Source organism: Dipteris shenzhenensis, unplaced genomic scaffold, assembly GCF_047967505.1.
Source record: "Dipteris shenzhenensis isolate YYH24624 ecotype China unplaced genomic scaffold, Dip_SZ_1.0 scaf0099, whole genome shotgun sequence".
Taxonomy (NCBI): domain Eukaryota; kingdom Viridiplantae; phylum Streptophyta; class Polypodiopsida; order Gleicheniales; family Dipteridaceae; genus Dipteris; species Dipteris shenzhenensis.
In genome coordinates, this window is record NW_028239405.1 from 24,260 (window position 1) to 47,227 (window position 22,968).

The window sequence follows — 22,968 nt, forward strand, 5'->3', positions numbered from 1 at the left end:
GATTTTCCCCACCCAGTTAAGTTAATTCGACGCGGATTAATTCGACGTGACGATTCCACGTACCCTTGTTAACTTCCCATCAAATCAAGATAATGAGCAACGTATTGATCTCCCTGCGTGGCAACCTGATGCGGCATGGCTGGTGCCGTCTGGCTGGTGGGTAGCAAAAAAAAGTCAACTCCAATGGATGTTCCGGAACCTACAGCAACCATGTCATGTAGTAGTCAGAAACAAATCCAAGATGCAATTGATACAGGTGATGAGGATCTCGTCCTGATTCCAGGTATCTCCATATTGGTTGGAGATGCGTGACAATCTACATCGGCGGATATTCCTGCTGGGGAATAAGAGAGAGAAGGGGGGGAAGGGGTCGGACCTTCCCCCAGTGTTGGTTCGTACTGAAAAGTTCTATAGGAAGAAAAAATGACAAACCGCTTCGGTTTCGATATAGAAATGGCTAAATCCACTAAGGTGGCCAGTCAAAGGCTACTGGAACACCGGATACAGAAACTACCCGAGCTAATGGTAAAGGCGAGAAGACTTTCCGTCCAAGTCTCATTAGTTAATCATAACGATATCGTAGAAATGCTGCACGAACCCGTATATATACGAACGAAAAGAGAATAACCTTTATACCAAACCAGATTGAGCCCGGAGTCCCCTGGAAACGATCTGAAATAAGTGGCCAACCTCCCGGGAAAAGCAATGTACATAGACTAGGAGAGTGAGGGCGCGGCTCCGTGGCCCTTAGCCCGATAGGTGTATCCACACCCTTCTCAAGGAACCGTACGTGACACTCTCGCGTCATACGGCTCCGTCCCGGGAATATTGAGTCTCCTCCCCCCTAACCAACGCAACGTCTAGGTCTTCGAATCCGATCTCTCTCGCATGGATGTCTCGGTGGTGATTGGCACAGAGTGGGATTGACTTACAGTTCAGGCTGGCCTGCAGGGCTTGGAGCCCGCGTAGACAGAGAAGAATCGGCGAAAGTGAGTGGGTCCCCTCAACGGGAGAACAACGAGGGGTAGGCGGCCCTCTAGGCCAAGGAAAGCGCTAATAAATGCTTTACCCAGTACCTGTAGGCACTCTACCCGTTTCACCTGGGATGGGAAGCCGAGAGGGTCCCGGCGGCAGGGACACCTCCCGGGCCAAAAGCCCCCCGGAGAGGGGGTTTAACCTGGAAAGTGCTTATCAGCCCTTCGTCCCGAACCCACGGGGGCCCGGAAGGAGAGATTGAAACCGCTCAACCTACAGGAGGGGCAGCTGAAAGCCGGGTTTGTGCTGATAAGCACACTTCCTCCCGGCCTGGTTTTAACCCGGAGAGAATGCGATAGCATTAAAGGTACTGAGTTGGCTACCATCAAATCAGGGGTTCCCCAACCTGTCAGAAAAGGGGGGTCGAAGGCTCAAAGGCTCTCTTTATACCGTTTTTAAGAACGCCCGGGAAAACGCCAAGCGTTGGATGCGTCGAGACCCACTTTCGGCCTCCTCTCAAAATCACCTTTTACCGAAATAATATTCAAGCCGGGCCAACTTGCGTACATGGCGCATCTGCACCAGGCCCTCCTCACACCTCCCTTACCGCAGGTTTAGACCGATGATCACGTTTCTGGAATATCATATGTACACCTGATCTAAGGTCTCGTATGCGTCCTCCTTGTTCAGATTTTTCCTCGTCAGGAACTCTGGTCTAAGCTTCCCAAGCTCCATGCTGTTGGGAAACTTGGCAGGGGTCCCGCCTTCCCCATTGACTATATGTAAGTCTTTGGGGTACTTTGGGATTCTCTTCCGCGCTGAGGATTTGTACTTGTGGGCAGGGGTAAATATAGCGGACCAGCGAATCTGGTAGTCGACAATCGCTCAGACTTGATAAGGGTTGTCGCAACACCTATAGTAGTAGTAGGACGGAAAACCTCTCGCGACGCTCGCGAACCAATTGACGATGTCTTCGTCGCTGACGTTCGTCAAGCGGGCCACGTGGGTTGGACGGGCCTTCCTCTGGCTAATGATATCTCGATCCCGAAGCCTTTGGAATATTTTCTTTATGGGCGCCCAGATCTGTATGAGTAACTTGCTGAAAGACCCCGTTTGTTCCCAGTGCCCCCGTCCCTTCTGGCCCTTCCGACCTCCTAGCGCTCTGGGAGTCTCCAATGAAGACATCCAGACGCTCAACGATTCGTCCAATCATGGGACTGCCTATTGAACGTCTGATGGCACGTTGCTCCGACCTGGGCTATGCGAGATCTCTCTCGATCTTTGCCGGATGTCCCTGGCGGTCTCCCGTAAGACGCTCCCCTGGGGGCTGACCCCTGCTGTTTTCGGAGTCTCTGCTAGTTAAAGCCCCGCGTCCTGTAAACTCCCCGTTTCTCTTCTCTTCTTCGTTAGCTATCAGACCGGGATACTCTTCCCTGGGTCCTCTGACTTGGAATGGATGGCGGAGCGTCAGTAGGGAGCTGTGGGATGGATACGGTGCTTGACTCTCCGGCGCTTTTCCAGCTCTCGCGGGAATTGTAGGGGAGTATTCGAAGCCGGGACTCCCCGAATGATCGTACCGGGGGATTCTACCGTCCCTGCAGCTATTTCTGCGAATCCTGCAGAGCCTACCTCAGGGTTCGGGTCAGATTGTGGAGAGTGGGTGATACGTTCTTGGATTTTCATTATCAACTCTACGGGACCAACGATTCCCGGTGGGAAGTCGTCGGCATATCAGACGTAACGGATCCTAACGAAGTCTGGGTCATTGAAGTCCACGGGGGATAGCCCCTGCTCACGAGCTAGGCGTCTACGTCCCAACCTGATAGCTAGTCCCGCCTCCCCGTCCAGCTTCATCAGGCCACGGGGGTTTCTCATGGAGAACGCGTAGAGTTCTCCACCTTCGGCCTTTGCTCATTTCGAGGTGAAACCGTTGGCTCTACGAATGAAGGCGCGAAGGCTTTGCTTCGGCTCTGCCTCGGCTCGAAGGCCCGAGGGGCAGAAAACGCTTCTTAGCGTTGGAAAGGGGAGCAGAAGAGGGAATAAGGTAGGAGGCCGCTCCCCTCCCGGGTCGGGAAGGAAGGGGAAGCAGGAAGGGGCGAAGCCAGGAAAGTGCAAAGCAATTCCCCCGATCTCGGGGGTCCGGGATAAATTCCCGGGTAATTTCCTGGACCTCCTAGCGGAGGTCCGGGAAGGAGACGCTTTACGTTGGATGCGTTTCACCCCCACGATGGCTTTGTCGTCTACTGAAGGAGAGTCGAAGCTTGCTTCTTCCCCAGAGTTTTTTTAGTTCCCCCGACCTGTCATCCCGAAGAAAACCGATTCTCTTCCCTGAGCCTTCGGAGTTTCGTGCTCTTGCCGGATCCTCTCCATCTCCCGATCGGGCTTATGCGAGTAAATATTGCATAATAGGGGTGATAGTACACTGCCCTGTGGGACCCTGGAGGAAAAGCCACCCCTCTCACCCCCTACAAGTCCGGCGGAAAACGGTTCGTGAGTGAGGTTAAAGGAATTAGGATCGTTGATCTCCCCTCTCAAGATTGAGATGAGTCAATGTCGGTCGATGGTGTCAAAACACTTTCTAGTGTCGAATTCTAAAAACCAAGAGGTTCCAGCCCACTCTGTTTCGATCTGTCTCAGGGCCGAGTGGCAGCCTCGACCCGGGCGGAATCCGTGCGATGTGTCTAGAAACTGGGGCTCGTAAATAGATTCGGGTACCGTCCTTATTGCCCCCTAAATGATCTTGTCCCTCGGTGCTACTACTGTGAGCGGTCTAAACTCGGGAGCAAAGCCCGTTTTTTGCAAAAGAGTCATCGGCCCGAAAAATAATTTATGGAAAAGGCCCCAAATGCGATTTCCGGGAACGGTTTTTCATAAATAAGCGGTATCATCACTCCCCCCGCGGGCTCGAGCAAGGCGCCTGACAAGAGGCGCGGCGAGTCTCTCTCCAACCATTCCAAAGAGATCCCCTCCAACGAACAAGTTTTCAGAAATGAGCCCTCTTCGCCGGGGGTTAAGTTGCCTGGTTTAGACTCGATTCGCTCCTGGGACGCCAGTAGCAGTCTTTTGCCCGCAATAGTTCTGAGTACATGGGTGCGCTTCGCGCCCTGCCGTCGTCTCAGTGACTCATAGCGCTTCGCGCCCCTCGGACTAGTGTCTACCACCGCCGGTGAGTCTTCTCTCCCAGGACCAGAATGATTATCCCTGTCCAATGGGTTTACATTCATCCCTGGATGTCGAGTACTGTTTCCTTCCCCGCCATCTTTGTAGCCGTCACCTGTAATCCGTGCAGGTGTGTCCGCACCCTCTGGAGGGGACGATAAAGGATTTCTCGGAGCAACCCTCCCTGGTTCCAGACCTAGGAGCGCACTTTCCCATATGAGCATTCGATAGTATAGGTCTAGGGAAGAGTTACGAGGTAACCACTTAGGATATCCCCCCAATCCTAGATAGGTCGTCCGATGGGTTCGCGGTTCGTTGCTGTGCTTACACACCAGGCTACCCCTCCCCGAAAGCTTCGCGGGACCTACTAGTCTTCGGATCGTCGCCCGGAGGGGTTTACTGCACAAGGCCCTTGAGAGGACGCTGGCTCCTGCAGAGAGCGGAAGCCCAACGAATGTCAGATGCAAAGCTCCGCACCTCATTAAGATCATATTAGCATACTCCCCCAAAAAAAAAAGAGCAAACCCCATTGAGGAATATTCCACATTATAGCCCGCCACTAATTCAGCTTCTGCTTCTGGTAGATCAAACGGAGCTCGATTAGTTTCTGCTAAACGAGAAATGAAAAACATAATCAATACGGGGAACAAGGGAACGCAAAACCATATCTGCTCTTGCGCTATGACAATCTCGCTGAAATTACAAGAACCTACACGGATTAATACAGTAATAATAATAAGACCAATAGACACTTCGTACGAAACCATTTGAGCGGCAGATCGTAATGCTCCTAAAAAAGCATATTTAGAATTACTAGACCAACCCGCTGTAATAATGCCATAAACCCCCGGAGAAGATATAGCAAATAGATAGAGCATACCTACGTGGAAATCCGACAATACCATACCGTAATCGAAAGGTGTAACAGCCCAAGCAACCAAACTTGACATAGATGTGATTACCAGAACCATTATAAAAAGAAAGAAATTAGCACTTGAAGGTGAAATGGGTTCCTTTATAATTAATTTCAAACCATCCGCTAAAGGTTGTAACAACCCAAATAATCCCACTACATTAGGACCCCTCCGACGTTGCATGGAAGCCATGACTTTACGTTCGGCTAACACTAGAAAGGCTACTCCTAGTAGAAGTGGTGCGATGATTGCCAAGATTTGAGCTCCAAGATTCCATACATAAGAAAGATTACATACATAAAAAAGAAACACATTTGGCTCGAAATAATCCCATATTCGCACGTCCAACCCCAGGTTTACCTTTTCGGTGATCTCGGTTACGGTGAGTTCCCACTTGATCCCAACTCGTGTCAATAGGGGCAGGATAGGCTGAAGGCCTCGGCGTGAATTTGGAAGCGGGGTTTGCCACAGGGGGGCGAGAGCCCAGTCTATAGCTTCCATCAACTCATCGAACGGCGGTCCGAATTGCACCAAAGGCCTCGCTACCGATTGCATATCCGGCAGGGTGGCGTCACGGATAACAAAAAGGGTTTCCGAGAGCTCACTGAGATCGCCTGGCCCCGGGCGGCCGGGGAAGTTTCTTAGCGTGCCCATGTGTTCGGCGAAGTCGTCCTGTAGAATCCTCAATTTTCCCTTGATACTCGTCGCCATTTGCTCTGTAATCATTCTTCCGTTTCCAGGCATGTCTTGTGGTGTTGGTTATTAAAGCTGGGGATATTCATGGCAGTTTAAGGCTATCCCGGAATCGAACCCGTGGAATGGTGCCGAGGGAAAGTCGATGGTGTGCCAACATGATTCAACCGTTCAACTTGCCGGGGAGTGCGAGCCAACGCTCCCCCAACAGATACGATAGTGCGAGCCCAACTTCTTGGTGGGTGCGGCGAGCCTTTGCCGCATCCACTAGAATACGCAATTCCGAAATTCCTTCCCGGAATCGATGCCTTTCCGCGGTGGGTACGCCAAAGAAAGCAAGATTGAATTTCCATTCCTTGGACAATTCTCAGTGGATTTGCACTCCATGGTCCAATTGCGGATTCTATATACGAAATTTCCATTCTCAGTGGATTTGCACGTGGCTCCCTAAAGGAAAGTGCCCACTTCTGCCCGGCCAAAGTAATCTGCCGTCCTTCCTTCCCTCCCTTCCGAATTGGCTAATATCCTGTAGGGTAGCAGACATTAGGTGAGGTGTAGCGCCGGTTCGCTCTCCCTAACGGGATAAGATCATGCGATTCGGAAGACTTCACATGCCCTTGGAGACCTTCACATGCCTAGCCCCAGCCCGAACTTGCCCTGACCTGTATGCCGGAAACCCCTAGGCTCTACTACCAATGCGGTTCCCATGTAGCAGGTGTTGGATACATAGGGGTACTGGATATCTTGGTGGGCTGCCGGAAATCGATCTGTGCGACGGAACGCACGTCGTTCTGGAAGTGGAATGGCTTAGTCCTCTAGCTAATCACGATCACGACGTGCCTGAATATCCTTCTCTGCTTTTGCCAGTAAGAATTTCTCATACCAGCCGACTTCAAGGACCGGCCCTGTGCCACCAGGCTTGCCTAACGAAAGAGGGCTAGCGTAGCTCCGGATTCCCAGTTCCCACTTGCCTGCTTGCGGGAAAGTGCCGGTCATCCATCTACAAAATTTCGTATTATTAAACAACTCGGATCAATCCTTGCTGAACTGCCTTCACCGCCCTTGCCTTAGGGCCCGGGATCCCATTAGCGCGCTTGCACGCTCGCTTCGCTCGCTAACTAATTGATCACCAACCGGAACCGAAAATGCGAAATTTTACGAATACTTACTATAGGCCGAGCAACAACAATGCATTATGGTGCTCCTCTTTCGCCACCCTAGCCGGGTTAGTGGTGGTTCCTTCAGGTGATGAGCCTCTTCACTTCAGTGGCCTTGGCTCGGCAAAGCTCAGTTGCGTGGGAGAGGAGTGATAGGAGGAAGTGAGACCTTTGCTTGGGCCTGAGAAGGCTGGGCTGGGGTAGAATAAAGCTCCCTCTGAAGGTACATCCCTGGCTCGGGTAATCCGTTCCGCAAGGGAAGATACCTCTCCTTCCGTTGGTAAGGATTTCTCAGGCCAGGGAGCCTTGGTTTGGGCTTTCCCGTCCCGTCCCTACCAGAACTAGGGCTTTCTCTACCGCTTTCCCCTACCAATATCAATATTTTTCCCTAGGGCCCGGCGTCGAGAAGTGGCCCCCCTGACGGGATAGATTGATTGGGAAATCGATCGGCTGAAAGCCTAACGTTCGCGGTTCGAATCCGCATCTCGTCCTATTGGGCCGCCCTGGCTGGTATTTCCACCCTGCCAAAGTTAGTTTTGCCTTTCCTGCTGCAAGAAGCATTCCATTCCCAATAGATTTTGATATTGGTTGGCCCCGCCTGGCCATAACATTTCTTCGTGAAATCCCGGGGAGCAGGGCGGAGCCGGCCACCAAGAAGCTTGGGTAAGCGAGTTCCCGCGAAAACGCTAGCCAGAGAAGAAGGGAATGGCAGCCACGTGTTAGGGAGGGGAATGGATGCGGCTTGCCATTTTCCCAATTTCCCTGTAAGCCAATAACGCCTCCTTCGCAATTTTCCTTCGTTAGAGCGATTTTCCTTGTTGCAATTTGGCTTCGAGCTTTTTAAAGGGAGTGGGGGATTTATGTTGCCCCCATCTCAAGGTTTCAGTTTCGCCTATTTGTTTGTTCCTCGCTTGCTCTCGCTCTCTTCCATCTCTGTCCTCTCTCATCTGGGCTTCCCGGGGGAACACACGCGGAGGTGCCCTAGCGCTTTGGCTCCCCCAACGCCCTATTGAACTTGTTGCCTCTAGCTTTCCTGCCTCGTTTCATCCGTTACCCCTTGCTTTGGATGGTGGTTGTGGCTTCCCTAAGAACCATCTCTGCCCTGTGGCCATTTCGCGCCTTCCCGGGTCGAATCCTTGCACCTCCCATCTGTGCTAGGGGTGCTCCCTTCTCATCCTCTGAACTTTTCAAGGGCTTTCTCCCCGGAAAATTGGGTTTAGGGCTAGCAGTTCCGCGTGGCTGGTTTTTTGCTGTTTCTACAAGAACCGGGAGCTCATTTCCTAGGAACTGTGTTTCCGTCGGAGAAAGCGTTTCCTGAATGGGCGTTTGCGGAACCCCCTTGGGGGCGGGGTCCCCGCCCCAACCCCCCAAGTCCCTCCTTCGGAACTGGGGGGCCCCCTAGGCCATTCTATGAACCATGAGCCACTGAGATCACAACCGGCGAGCATTGCATTAATGATTACAATTCAATCTATCCCCTATTTCTTATTGGATTTGTCCGCCTCAACAGAAATCGCGTCTGCATCGTTCGGAGAGAATTATATAATAGGAGGCCCGAATTGATGAAGAAAAATTCGATGAACCCGCCCATCTTTCGTTCCGCTTCCCTGGCAACATGTTTTTTCGAGGGTCCAATAAAGAAAACAACAGGATTTGCAAAACCTTTCGCATTGGAAATTTCGTATAAAGAAAACAAACCCATGCGAAATGACAACAACAAAGGTTGGTGCCGTACTTGGTGCGTGTGGACTGCTTCCCTTGGTGTTGACAGCTCAGGCTCGAGGGAGTAAGTAATGTTGTTCCTGCTTGGCTCAAGGTACGCCTAAGTGCTTGTGCTTGGTACGAAGTCTCTTCGAGAATCCAGTCTTTCTTTTTACCGGAACCAGTATCTCTACCCGCGGAAAGAGAAGGAAGCGGAAGGGAAAGGTCGAGTGCCAGAAATTCAACGTGAAAGAGTTTCGTATATAGATGCTTCAGTTCCACGGAGTCATCCAAATAGTCCCTTTCGTCTAGAGGTTAGGACATCGTCTTTTCATGTCGAAGACACGGGTTCGATTCCCGTAGGGGATAACTGAAATGGAGAGGGAAGGGCAGCGGGCAAAAGCGAAGGAGCCTGCATCCTTGAGCCCCAGCCAAAGAGCTTTATCCCCTTAGGGGAGGTTCGGTGAGGCTGAAGCTAACACGAACCGATTAAAAAGAAACTTGAGAGTGCTTCTGTGGAAGAATAATAATAATAATAATTCAAGTTCGCGCTTTCCGCTTCGATCCTAACGAATTCAATCGATTCGGAAATTCGAGATCAATCGCGCGGGATAGAGTAATCGGCTAACTCGTTAGGCTCATGACCTAAACATGCAGGTTCGAACCCTGCTCCCGCACCCCCTGGTATCGTGGCCCTGATTCAAAATCCAAACATTCCCATCATGTATTGTTTTGGAAAACTACGAGGAGCGGCTCCCATGGCCTTAGCGGGAGCCGCAGTTGGTATTGGAAACGCATCTAGTCCTCCGACAACGAAACGCTTTGAAATGAAATCTTCTGTTAATAATTGTGACGGGAAACGCATTTATGATAAGCTTAAAGTCAACGGGCCCTTCCTACATTCCCAAGAGTATAAATGCCGTCATAACGGCGTGTATATCTTATGGCCCGCCACGTGTAAAAAGTCTAGTCGCACCAACCTGAACCCCCAGAGCCCCCACAATCTTTCCCCCCTTAGCGGCGTAACGCATCTAGCAATGCTCAAGCATAGAGAGCTAACCGGCCAAAAGCCTAGCTTTCCTTTATTAGGGAAATGGTGAACGAGCAGGCCCCTGTGATTGAACGGTTTGGAAATGTCCCGGACGCTCGTTACATTCTGCGTAATGATTGGAATAACTTTAATGAAGTGGCTGTACGGGGGGTGCCCTTAGGAGGGAGAGGCGTTCTCCCAGGCGGTAACCGCCCTGAAAGTGGGAGAAGATTGGGCAGATCTCCTACTCAACGCAGTAGTTCGGTCTTCTCAGTCTTCGACGGACAGGCCCGAAATAATTAGTTGGGCGAAGCAAATATTCAGGCAAAGAATTGCCTTTAAAGCCCAAGTGCTGTGTCCCGCGCTCGCGGATCTGATTGCAGTCGGATGCCTGGGCGAAGCCCTCAACAATACGCCACCGCGGGGGGGACACCCTGCCAGCGTTCGCGCAAAACGTAATTGCGGAAACAAAAGGCATAACCCCCTCCTTCATTACTTCTTACCACTCAGGGCAGATAGCCGAGTATGTGAGCCGGCTGGCATACTCCCACGGAAGATTACTTTCGTTGCTTGGCACAGACGCGGGGGTACTATACTCAATCCGTCCCGCAACGGCAGATGCCGTTGCCGCGACTTTCGCGATGCTCACCCAAGATGAGGCTCAAGAGAGGGCGGATCTCGAGGGGCTGAGGGCTTTTGCAGCTAGGCGTAGGAGCGCCATGCAGCCGGCCGATTCGGGCACAGGGGGGGAGGGTGCTTCTTCGGTTAGCGAACAGCCCTACGCGGTTTTACGTCTTCTCCTCGGAGTTGCCGCAGCTGTTCTCCGGCACCATGACTCCCTTCTTCCTATTGGGATTGCCCTGGGAATTATCTTTATTTTACTTAGACTGTGGCGGCGCGTTGGGGCCTTCCCAAGGCTCAAGAATGTTTGTTTCCATCTGAAAAATGCATTGAGAAATAATAGGTTCGGAAAGGACTCAATGTGATCATTTAAGCTTGAGAAATGAGGAATTTCACCAAATCCCGGGCCGGGTGATAGAGGTTCAATGCTTCAACACCCCGAGAAGCATGCTTGGTTTAAAACCAAGCGCCCCACCCCTTGAAAAATCTTGATTTTGAGAAGGCAACGTATTAGCATTCGGAGTACTATCCTGCGGCATATCATCATCTTCCAAGTATTCACTCCCCTCAGTGCCCACAATGTATTGAATCAGCCCAGGATTTTCAGGAAACTCTATCTCGTCTGGGGGAATATCTGGGCTATTCGTTGGGCTCCTAAACATCCATCTCATGCTTATTAGGTAAGCTATATGGCTTAACAAAACATTAAACCTCATATCAATCCCATCAATCCTCTCATGAATATGCGAAAGGTCCTGTGCTATACCTCTAACTCCTGCTAAAGCATTTCTAGTCATCTCACCAACAATCGCAACATCGGAGAGAATCTCCGCATTAGTTAAATTTCTTTCGAGTGATCTTTGAACGTATATACGAACTGTCATAACTACTCAATCACGTGTTTCAGGTTTGGGTATAGCAGGACTTGAACCTGCATCACGACAAGCCTGTCGAGTTACCACCCTTGCTCGATCCTGCATTTGAAGCTATTACATATATATATTCTATAAACCTTCAAGAAAATCTTTTCATATGTCTACTTCTCCGTAGTAGTACTAATAAACGTCGATCAAGGGGTTGCGGGAAGGGAAGAAAGCTTGTCAGATTCGGCCGGTTAGATGCCACGAATAACTGGATCGCGAATAACGGAATAACTGGATTAACCACTAACACACGGCAAGCAAGATTCAAGGGCCAAGGAACCACGCCTCTACGACCCGCTTCCACGAGATTATTTCTCTCCCTCCACCCGCATAAACTGATCCAACTAAACGTTTAGGATCTCCAACGGATGAGTAAAGGATGGCTGACTGAGGGATGACGGCTGGAGCCAAGAGGAAGGGCATTTCATTTGCTGCTGCTGGAAGGTGTTGGGCGGGCACCTACGCGATTGCAACCCAATATCTCCGCAAATGAGCCCACGTATCACACCTTCATAAAATTAGAAGGTCGAGACGGGATTGTGAGAGAGAAGTTCATCGCACGGGACGATGGTTTCTACAAATACCAGACGGAAACCAGTCCATTAGCCAGAACCTTCGAGGTTGGGGATAAAGAAACCTGCACGCAGGCAGGATTTTGGACGAGAGAATCCACCCGGCGCTAGGGCGAATCTCAACCGCCGGAGGAATAAGAGATGTAATTAATTACATATGGATAAATACCAGTGAGTGAGTGGGGAAGATGTAATTGCGTATATGAATACTGAAGCAGCTTTTCAGGGTTTTGGAAAGGCCGAACTCAGGAAGGAGACGCTTCGCCTTCAACAAATCTATTGGCTCTATTACTTGAAAGAGCTGGCAGTGGGCTTATAGTTTAATTGGTTGAAACGTACCGCTCATAACGGTAATATTGTAGGTTCGAGCCCTACTAAGCCTATTTACTTGCTATATCCAACCCGCCAGTCCTTCGCTTCGCTGCGCTCAGCAAAGGTTTAACCTTTGAGCTCGTTCTTCGAGCCTTGCTTTTTTTCCCCGGTTACCGCCGCATGGAGTATAGCCAAGTGGTAAGGCATCGGTTTTTGATACCGACATGCAAAGGTTCGAATCCTTTTACTCCAGGATTCCAAAGCAATCAAAGCCGATCTCAGCACAGCAGGTAAAAGCCAATCCATAGAGCTAATCGAGGGAGATGCATTTCATTACTTTTCCAAGACCTTCAAACAAAGGTGACAGCTTATCCGAGACTTGGTGACACGATTCAATATTTAGTATAAGACTCGGTGACAGCTACCTGAGGCTTGGTGACAGTTTATCCAAATCTTGGTGACAGTTCGGAGGAAACTTGGTGACACTGTTACGAAGGTTAGTGAGTCAGTAATTCACCATCGTTTATGACTTGGCTGGCCGGAGTGAACTAAAGGCCGCCGAAAGCCTCGTGGCTTTGCTTTGCCGCCTTCCCTGAAGTCTGAAGTACTCTGCCCCAACCAACCCATCCTTTTTGTTTGGAAAATCCGTAAGTCGAACTAAGTCAATTTGCGGGTCATGAAATGACCCATTCCAAGGGTTCTTGGGAAGCTGCTTTCGATAAGCCAACCCGGATGAAATTGACCCGAAGGAAGACCTTTTACCATCCTATTTCTAGAAGACCGATCTCTATTTCTCAATCATTTCCTCTTTATAAAGCGTTTTCTAACAAAGTTCCGAGCTTCGTTCCTATGATTGCTAATTGGCCTGGGAAGTTTCTTCCATTGGCTCACAGGTTTACTCTCGCTTCACTGCCTGCTACTGGCTGGACTGCAACGTTTATCGCTACAGCTCGCCACAGGCTAAGGATGGAGGCAAAGCCCACTAACGAATCCTTGATCGCTGTAGCTGCTTGACAAAGACACGAATTTCAAGAAACGGAGGCTCCCGCTGAACAACGGCCAGGCTCCAGCCCGAGGCGGCTATCGCTGCATGACGGAACAGGCTCCCGCCCCGAGGCTCTCGCTTAGGCACACTCGCCTTTTCTTTGGCTTGCCGAACTCTCGCCCTGATGATCGCTCGGCGTCCTCGCTTGCCGATCGCTCGGCGTCCTCGCTTGCCTTTTACACCATTTCCCACATCGCCAGGGATCGCTCGCAAAGCTCGCTTGCTAAGGGTGATTGTCCCTAGAGACTGGCTATTCATTGGACTGCTTACTATCGATAGACACCGGACAGCTGGCTATCGACTGGGACTTGCTATTGATTGACGGCTGCTTACTATCGATTGACACTGGCTACTGGGAAGTGGGATTTCCGAAGGCGGCCCTTAGCACTTTCCAAAGCCGTTCCTCCCCGTGTACATATAGTTGTCCAATCCTGGAATCAGCTGTCCAACCGTTTAAAAGATTGATTCGTGAATTCCGTTCAGTTAGTGATTCCCCGCCTGGGCTGAATAATCAATAAAGGAAGCTGGAAATTTCAGTGAATAGAATGCCTGGGGAATGCCAACAACTATGAGGGGGGAGCAAAGCGATGAAGGTATTTTCTAGCCATTAAATGACTTGAGGAAGGGGGCCCCGGCGAGCTTCATGCTTCACTATCATAATTCAACAAATATTTCGGATTATGCAACGAAGAAAATCAAATATTAGGAATTCAGATTCACGATGCCTCCCCCATATTTATTGATCGTAAGCCAAACCACCTTAACACGTAGACTCTACCTAGCCAATGTCTGCTAACAAACCCCCTGATCTGTAGCCTTTACCCGGGAATCCTTATAATACGAGTGAACCATCAAAGGCATGCGAACCAGCCGGATAACGGAAGTAAGTTCTTTGCTTTAGCTCATCAGAGATTAGCCCGGGTTTTGCCCTTTCATAACCGGTCGCTTCGCTTGTCATATATGCGTATCTCTGTACTGGATCAATAAGCGGAAGCATCTTTCGCCCCAGTGCTATGGCTCTGTGGCCCTGCTCCTATCTACTCGTTTATTTGTTCCAGCTCCTGTGATCGTTCATTCGCATTCCCAGTCGCTTTCATTTCATCAGCTCCTACTCGTGGATAAACGGATCCCGGGTGAGGGTGAGACTGTTTTCTCATCCGATGTTTCTGTACACGTGACGACTGATGGCAGACCCTCTATCTCGTTGAGTTTTTGCTAACGTAACGAAGCATTCGAGGTACCTTTCACCACTCTGCAGCGGGGAAGACCCCAACCCTTTTTCCCTTACCGGCGCATCCCTTTCCTTTCTGAAGTCCTTCCCTTCAAGCGTTTCATTTTATCGTTCGAAGAAATCAATGATTTAGACCACGAATGATAGATCTATCGTGGTACCGTTTGAGAAAATCGATTTTAGATCAGTAGAATGGCCAGAAATGGCAGCAAGTACTGTTCAATTGAAACACATTTTGAAAATACTTTTTCAATCCGTCCTACATCAGGAGAAATCGGTCTCACAGCAGGAGGATTCAAAGAAAAAAGAAGCGCCAAATCCCTCCAATATAGCGGTACTACCTCCTCAAGATCCCCCTCAAGATGCCTGGTATATAAAATGCATGTTGTGGGCTGGTGTGGCCATAGTTACAGGTGTGGTACTGTACATCGTGCATTTCTGTACCCACGAAAGCACCCGCTGGCAGGGTGCCGAAGGGGGCTGTGCGCCTTGCACCCTGGCGGAAAGGCCGTATTCATTGGGCTGTGCCCTGATCCGCTCTGTCTCTGTCTCCCACCCATACCCGTTTTGCTTTGAGAAGGTCTCCCCGGCTAAAGGAGAACCCGGGAGCATCCCGGAGTCAGATCATTGTCTTGCTCGTGCTATTTGGTGAAGCGGGCCAATCCTTATGCCAAACGTTTAGATCGAGTATGCATTACGGTGAAAGCCCGGGGCTTAGCCTTTAGGTGAAAGCTCTCTCTTTGGGACTCATCCTTAGGTGCAAGCTCCGAAGCCCATCCGTTCCCCGCAGAAGTGGCCTTCAGCCGGAGTCAAGGAAAAAGGACCCAGAACCCACAAGAATGCGGGAAGGATCTTCCTAAGGGAAGAAGGATGGGAGACACCTGAAGAGCCAGAGAGCGGATCGCGGGAGGCAAAAGCTGCGAAGGAAAGCCCGAGCCCGCATCTTGCTAGTTTCCGGGCGGGCATTCGAGCGGTTGATTTTCTTTTCTTCCGAAATTCTTGATTCTTCCCGAATCTTCCTGACTGTAATTCAGTGGGTCCCAGATCGTACGTATACCGACTCGTTTGAGACAATTATAAGCCCTAGCAGGCAATTCTAGTTGATCAATGAATGTATGTTTAAGCACAAATTCCCGCGTCGATTCATCCATATCGTCCGGAGGAGAAGAAAAGTCCGTCGAATTGGAAGAATCCTCGCCACCTTCAGTGGAAGAAGTATTCTTTTCCCCCATATGTGGAAAAGGAATGAATAAATTTATCGGATTTCTAGAAGCTTCGCAAGGTGCCTCATTCGGAGTCAAACCACCATTGGTCCGTATCTCAATGAATGGTATTTCTTGTATCTCTCTACCATTCCCAAATAGGTGAACGCTATGATTTACATTTCAAACAGACATAGATGCGGCGGAAATTCCCCATTTTCACACAGCTTCGGATCCTCTACACAATACCCACGACCCCTCCCGATCTTCGACTCGACATTCACGGACATTGATTAGGTAGTGGTAGCTATATGTTGCGACTCATCAATCGCTTTAACAGACGGTGGTAATGATGTGTCACCAGCTGTCACCCTCTTAGGACCATCAATCGATGGAAATGCTTTTTAAACATCATTAGAATCACTTCGAGGTACAATTTCTCTCAAATTAACTGAAATGTCGTGTATTGTTTCTTAAATGCCCGTTATTGTGGAATATTCATGTTTCACGCCTTCGGATTTCGCATGTGTTATACTCGTTCCCTCCACCTCTCCAGGTAAAGCCCTACACATAGCGATTCCCACAGTATTAACCTGGCCTCTCTTGGGGGAAGGTATAACAAGACAACCATAATGAAGACGCTTACTTTCCATTCTGGATTCGATGCATTTCCATTAAATCGCCTGAGTAGAGATTGGTATTTCATCTTGAATCGTAATCGGATCCCTCTTTCTTCAATGTACTTGATAGTTGGAAGCTAGACACGCCTCTTCTTGGGGGGTCTACATCCATTATGCGGCATCGGGGTCACATCACGCACGAAACTGAGAATTATACCACTTCTACGAATAGCCCTCGAAGCCGTATCTCTTCCCGGTCCGGGTCCGCTTATCATTACTTCCGCCTGCCTCATACCCTGATCAATCGAAGTACGAATGGCACCTTCCGCCGCAGTCTGGGCAGCAAATCAAATGGTGTACCTTTCCTCGCACCCCTGAATCCGCATACACCAGCGGAACGCCGCGAAACGACTTGTCCTCAAACATCCGTAGCGGTAACAATGGTATTATTAAAACTTGCTTGAATGTGTGTAACTCCTTTCGGTATTCTACGTTTTCCCTTCCGTGAACGAATCCTTTTCATGGTTCTTGACAGAATTTACTAATTATCTGTAACAAACGAACTATGACTCATACTCCCTCCCCCTCCTAAGGGGCTATCTAAATTCTACATAATCCTTTCAATCTGACCTGGGATAGAATCATGGATTTGGGGAGAAACCTTCATACCTATACACTCAACAAGAAACGAAACTGACGTGAGAATGGAGCGGAGCAATCAACTGGTTCATTCCATACTCCCGTAGAGGGGAAATCATGAAGAAACTCGAAGAGATGCTTCCTCCCTGATACAGTAGGTTTGATTGAATCCTACTTCACACCTATTCTCACTATTGGGCTATTTCATCTTGATGATTTTATTGCCGGGCTTGATGGGATACGGGACCGGGAGGGCTATTTCATGTTGCTTGCAGGAAGCAAGCAGAAGTGGTGATTCTTCTTGGTTGGAGAAGGCCTTTGTCTGAGCAGGTTTCTCTTTAAGCCGGACCGCCAACGTCAAGGCGAGATCACATTGGTCCGGTCCCCGTTGGCCCAGGGGAAGCGTGAGGTACTTCCACCCAGATAGCATGGGGAGGTCGAATGACTGCCGCCACGTCAATCCGCCGCTAGAACTCTAGCTTTGCTACTAACTGAAAACCCCCACCTTTTTTTGAAGTTGTCAGCCGGGCCGGTCATATTCATGGTCATACTCATGGTCATATTCATGGTCATATTCATGGTCATATCCATTTGTCCATTACCCTGTTTTTCGACATTTTAGGAAATTTTGTATCATTCTACGATAATCAAATTTCCAACAGGGGTCCGGGCTGTCGAACCACGTCTCCCGGAAATTCTCAGTACATATGGCGGAAAACGCTTTTCACATATCGAGGTCGGAATGGGATCGGGTGTTTCACGTCTTACTAGAGTGCCCGGACTTTCTTTTATGGTAGCCTAGAAAATCTTTCAATTCCGTAGTTTCGATCATTATTATACGATAACTTTTTCCGCATTTCGGAAAGATTTTCTTTTGCAGATTTGGAAGAACCGCAGCAATTCGGCAAGCCCCGGCAAGCTGAGGGAGAGCCTGGGCAGGCGGTAAGTCAGTGCCTCTCGAGTCCCCGCTGTCCTCCCCGTGCAGTGCAGCGAGAACCTTGGAAGGCGATCCCCGAACAAAGGCAAGGGCAGGTGGTTCCTGGGCAGGCGGTCCCCGAACCACCAGCAATCCCCCATTCAATCGCTTACATTCCCTACAGAAGGAAGCCTGCATGTGTGCCCGCCTACAGAGGTTCCCCTGGGAGATGAAGGATTCATGTTGCCTCCATCTCTAGTGTTTCTATATTCGCTTGTTTACCTATTCGCTTGTTGAAGAACCCAACCTTGCAGGAACCGGCAAGCAAGCTTTTCCCGCTTTTCCCTCTGCTTTTCCCTTGCTTTTCCCGGCGGAAGGTGCCGGTGCCATATCTCATTATCTCTGGGAAGGTGCCAGTGCCATATCGTCATTTTCCCGGAGCCTTTCCCCTACCGCCTTCTAGGAGGACCCGAGCTTGGCACTTTCACTGTCAGGATAATCCTAAAGAAAGGTGCCGGTGCCATATCTCATTATCCCGCGTCACTTTCAGGAGAATCCTAAAGAAAGGTGCAAGCCGGCTTAAAGGTGCCATATCGTAATTATCTCAGGGAACGCTAAAGTAAAGGTGCCATATCGTAATTATCTCAGGGAACGTTCTAAAGGTGCCATATCTCATTATCTCTGGGAACGTGCCAAAGGGTGCCATATCTCATTATCCCAGGCAAAGCCGGGTGCTGGCACCGTAGCCAAGGCGAGGGGAGGATTTCACGCGGAAAGCGCTTTCCCAGACTTTGTTTGTTTCCATGTATAAAACTCATTTGCCGGGAGATTTAGTCTGGCATGTGTTATGCGGATGTTTTGCTGATAGTTTTTCGAAAGGCTTTGTCACAGTGTATGCCTTGGCAATCGTTGCTAGGATCTGAACCGTTCCCTCCCCATGCTATCAGCGCCGCAATGGCAACCGATACCAGGCCGCAGGAATGCAACAACATGGCAAACACGTTGCTGCTGCTTAGGCTCTGCGGTCTGTTCTCGATATTCTACACAGTTCACATCTCTTCGCGTGTGTGTTTTGTCAGGGAATTGTATGTAACAGTTAAAGGCTGGCAACCACACCGTAATAATAGCAAGAGTGTGTGTTCGGCTGCTTAATTCGCCTATGATTGTGCCATGGCACATGGATATCAAGGAGAGTGATGACTCTGGGCCAAAGGCACATGCGGATAGACTAGTCTTGCTGCTGTTTATTTGCAGGGTTGAGAAGGCTGTAAAGGTGGGCTATGGTATCTGTGAGCTTGTTGTTGCCAGCTATAGGGCTGGGAAGCAGGCATGGAATACTAACCTATCTATCTCGGCATAAACGCAGCAACCGATTGCCATTGCGCAGACACCCGTGTGAAACACTACAGCAGACACCAGGCAAGAGCCGGGTAGCCACCAGCACACTCGGAGTTCCGGGAACCAGCACCTAACTCGCGGGTAGCTGCACGGTAGCGATGCCATCACTCCGAGAGCACCCATGACCACGATTCGGGTGGCAATCCACCTTTCCTACCCTTTTCTTGTTCCCTAGGAATTGAGTGGTCGGAAGGGGGAAGGCAGCGGGGAATCTTCACAGCGTTGTAAGGAACCGCAAGATATTATAGCTATTCCCGGACTGGATGAATCGTCAGAAGAGGACCGTTTAACGGTAGCTCGAGCTCGGAAGATAGAACGTTTCTTATCACAACCCGGCAATGCAATTTCCCCGATGCAACCGTGGGAAACCGGGCTAATAAGAGCACAAGCAAGTGATACGACTTAAGGTGGTGAAACCAACTAAGCCGAGTCCTACCCTGAACACGTCCAGGTGTAACAAGGTACCCGTAGGGGACTTCTATGTATTTCTATACATCGAAAATGCTTGATAAGCGATATCACTAACCAAGAGGCCTTGTTGATGATTTCCCCGTGGCAGAACTTGATGACTTAAAGCTTACGATATGAGCCTATGCACACACTAGGAGGCACTGGATTGGCTACCTTGGCTACCCGCTCAATCATCTTAATGTACGGCGGGAAGGCCGTCAGGTAGTTGACCGGGGCACTTTCCATGCCCATTACCGAGTTGAGGTGAACTTGGGCTGTCCCAGCTTGCCGGCTGCTGGCCGGGATCCCCGTCCTTACACGAATGATGGCGCGGAATGGCGTGGAATTGCTCGAAACTAGACCTACGGGAAGCTGCCGGGCCGCTGCCAAAGTCCATGGTCCGTTACGCTATTTCCCGGTGGTATGGTTCTCTACCTCGTTTACTAATGTTGCCGTGGTGTTCGGATGTACGTGTAGAGCCGGGTAGAAGATAACCGGGCCTAGCTAACGAAATATGGACAAGTGATCGGGGTTCCTTTCTTTCTTTACCCGAATGGGCAAATAAATGAATCAAGAGGTAGCGAGGCTTCGCCTTCAAAAACGACTACGAAGAAGAGTAGCCAGAGGGAGTAGCCAGGGAGCTTGGTCGCTTTCGCTTGTGAAGACTTCGCATACTGGATCTTTTTCCCGCATCTCTGTGGTCTATTGGGTCTAGTCAAGTCTGCTGGCTATCGAAAACTGTCTATGTGGGTGGAGGCACCTAACTAGAGGCTATCAGGTCAATCAACCCGCAAGCGAGTTAGCTCTCGCCGGGTATCGTTCAGTAATAATCGGCCTTCGGCCTCGTCGGGTTGCATTCAAGGAATAATCTAGATTTGTGCCTTCGCGTTGCAACTCATTTGTTTTTTCCTCCAAGAAGCAAAGAATTTCGTATAATAGAAGGCTTAGGGCGAGCAAACGAAAAGCGAACAATTTCGATACACGGACGAATTCGAAGGCACCAACAAAGCAACATTTCCAACCTGTGGTGCCTAAGGAAGGAATTCACGTAAATAAAGCTCTTATCATACATCTTTCAATATTTCCAACCTGTGGTGCCCGTTGGGTCTGCTGCGCCGGGTCAACCTGAGAAGTGTACGAAGGGCCGTTCGAGCTTTTCGCCCTTAAACTGCCATGAATATCAAGAACAGACCTCGTGTTGGCTGGCGCCAACACAAGTACCTTTAATGCTAAAGCATTTTCGCCTCTCGAATCAAAGCCAACAGAACGTAAATCAATTGACCGTTACCGCCCTATATTACCATTCATAGGCCATAGCTTACTCCGACCTTCCTTATTTCCCATAGAATCCCCGGGGCTCCCTTAGCCACTATGTTGTTCGTTGGTATTCCTTCCCCGAAGGTTGGTCATCTTAGCCTTACTTTCGAGAATCATTACTAATACGCTTTCTTCGTGGCAAACTATTTTCATTGGTTCGTCCCAGGCTTAGTAAATTTCACTTTCTTAGCTTCGCCTCATTATATGAGTAATGGGGTTTGTCATTTATGGCGGGATTCGGGTCTTGTTCTAGATCTATCTCAAGTGTATACTCCCGGAATTCCGATGTTATTTCGTGCCGCTCCCTTGGCTTTCCCGAAACCTATCCGATTCTCTTTCTCGTGAGCGCGGGGAGCGAGCCAACTCCCCCGGGCGACATTCGTTCAAGACGTCATTTCGGCAAACCAAACCTAGTTGTTAAAGCAAAACCGGCGAATGGGTGGGGGTGAGGCCTACGAGCCAGCTCTCATTTCCGTACGTGACAGTTTCCCGTCCGGCCCTCAATCGGGGAAACTGTGATGGCTGAATATGCGACACCCATGCAAGGGACTTCGCCTATATTAAGACACATGCAAAGGTTATGCTGGATATGACGTGAAAGCTAGGCGCCCTGGATTTATGGCCTGCGAAGGCTCGAGGGGCTGGTTCGTTGAAAACGTGATCGGGGAACGACATGAGATCTTTCTTTGGGAGCTCGTGGCTGTGAAAGCAGGCAAAGGCAATCCATAAAGTGCGGACGCAGGGTTGTTCTCCAGGGGTCCCCTTTGTTTTGTTAGTACTCGCTTCGCTTCTTCTCCTGAAGCTTATTCCCCCGAGCCTTATTCCCGGGGTCCTTGCTTTGTGCTTTGTTCGGCTTTTTTGTTAATTCAGAAACCCCTTAAATAGCCATAGATATTGGACTGATAGGTTAGCTCGCATACTCGTTAGGTGGTTTTGGGGGTTTGGATAAGGAAACTTCTTATCGACCAGAAAGTGTTTTCGAAGCTGGTTCCCTTCGATTCCATGCTTTGCTCTAAGTCTCTCTAGGTTTCACTTCTAGTAAGGTAAAGAGTTCCAAGGGCTCGAAGCCAACACACATTTTTAATAGATAAGGGTGTTCTTTGGCCTTTAGGTCAATATGGCTATCTCGCAAAGCTTCGAAGAGCAGGTGTGGTCTTCATTTCGACCTGAAATTGCCCAGCCCAAAATGAACTGATTTTGCCACTGATTCTGACTTATTTGGTTAACTGAAATTGAATCTTTCTTTTCGAATCGGCCAGGATTCTTGTATCTCGGGTTCCACGAATTGCATGGTTTCTGGTCATTAGAAGGAATAAAAGACCGCACATAGGTAGAATGTTGGGGGTTCTGTTCCCAGACCTCCCTCTCGGACTAGTAGGTCTCACTAAAGCAAGTTAGCTCGCTAGCCCGTTAAAATATGCTTGAATTCCCTCGCTTCCCGCTCGGGTTTACACTGAACTTGGAGGAAAAGTTCACGGGATTGAATATATCCGATGAAAGGTAAATACGACGAGAATTGATTCTTTGTCTTCTCTGGTGCCAAGCCGAAATAGGAGTTTTTTTCTGGAGAATTCGGTAGAGAAAGGCTGGGCAGGCGGGGAGGAATTTGCAGATTACTTTGGCCGGGCAGAAGTGGGCACTTTCCTTTCCAACACGATTTGGCCTTTCAAACATTTCCGCTTTCCCTTTCCGCTTCCCTCAGCAGTGGCAGTGAAGGCCTTTCCTGCGTTCAGGATCATCTCGCCGCCGCGGGTACGAGAGGGCAACGCGCCTGGTTTTCCGTCTGGGAAAGTCAGAAGGAGGATCTTCTCTTCTCTTAAAGGACCTCCTCCTTGGAGCTATGGAAAAAAAGGGGCGGTACCCCGGGATACGAGTGGTTCGATATCAGGGACAACCTCTCGGCCAACTCAAGGCGATTCCACAGGGTTACAACACAAATGGATGCTAATGTCCATTTATGGAGGGACATTGGGGATCCTCATGCGTTTGCTGCTATCGCCCCCTAGGACAATATGCAGCAGCCCCAGGTTCCCCCTTCATTCGAAAAAACTTTGTTTTCCGAATTTTCGAAATTCATCCCGTTTCGATTCTTA

The 22,968-nt window shown here is 49.7% G+C and overlaps 1 pseudogene; it reads right to left on the reverse strand.

Moving 5' to 3' along the window:
- Window positions 1-1,617: 1,617 nt before the first annotated feature.
- LOC147879081 (uncharacterized) lies at window positions 1,618-2,850 on the reverse strand (annotated as a pseudogene).
- Window positions 2,851-22,968: the final 20,118 nt, after the last annotated feature.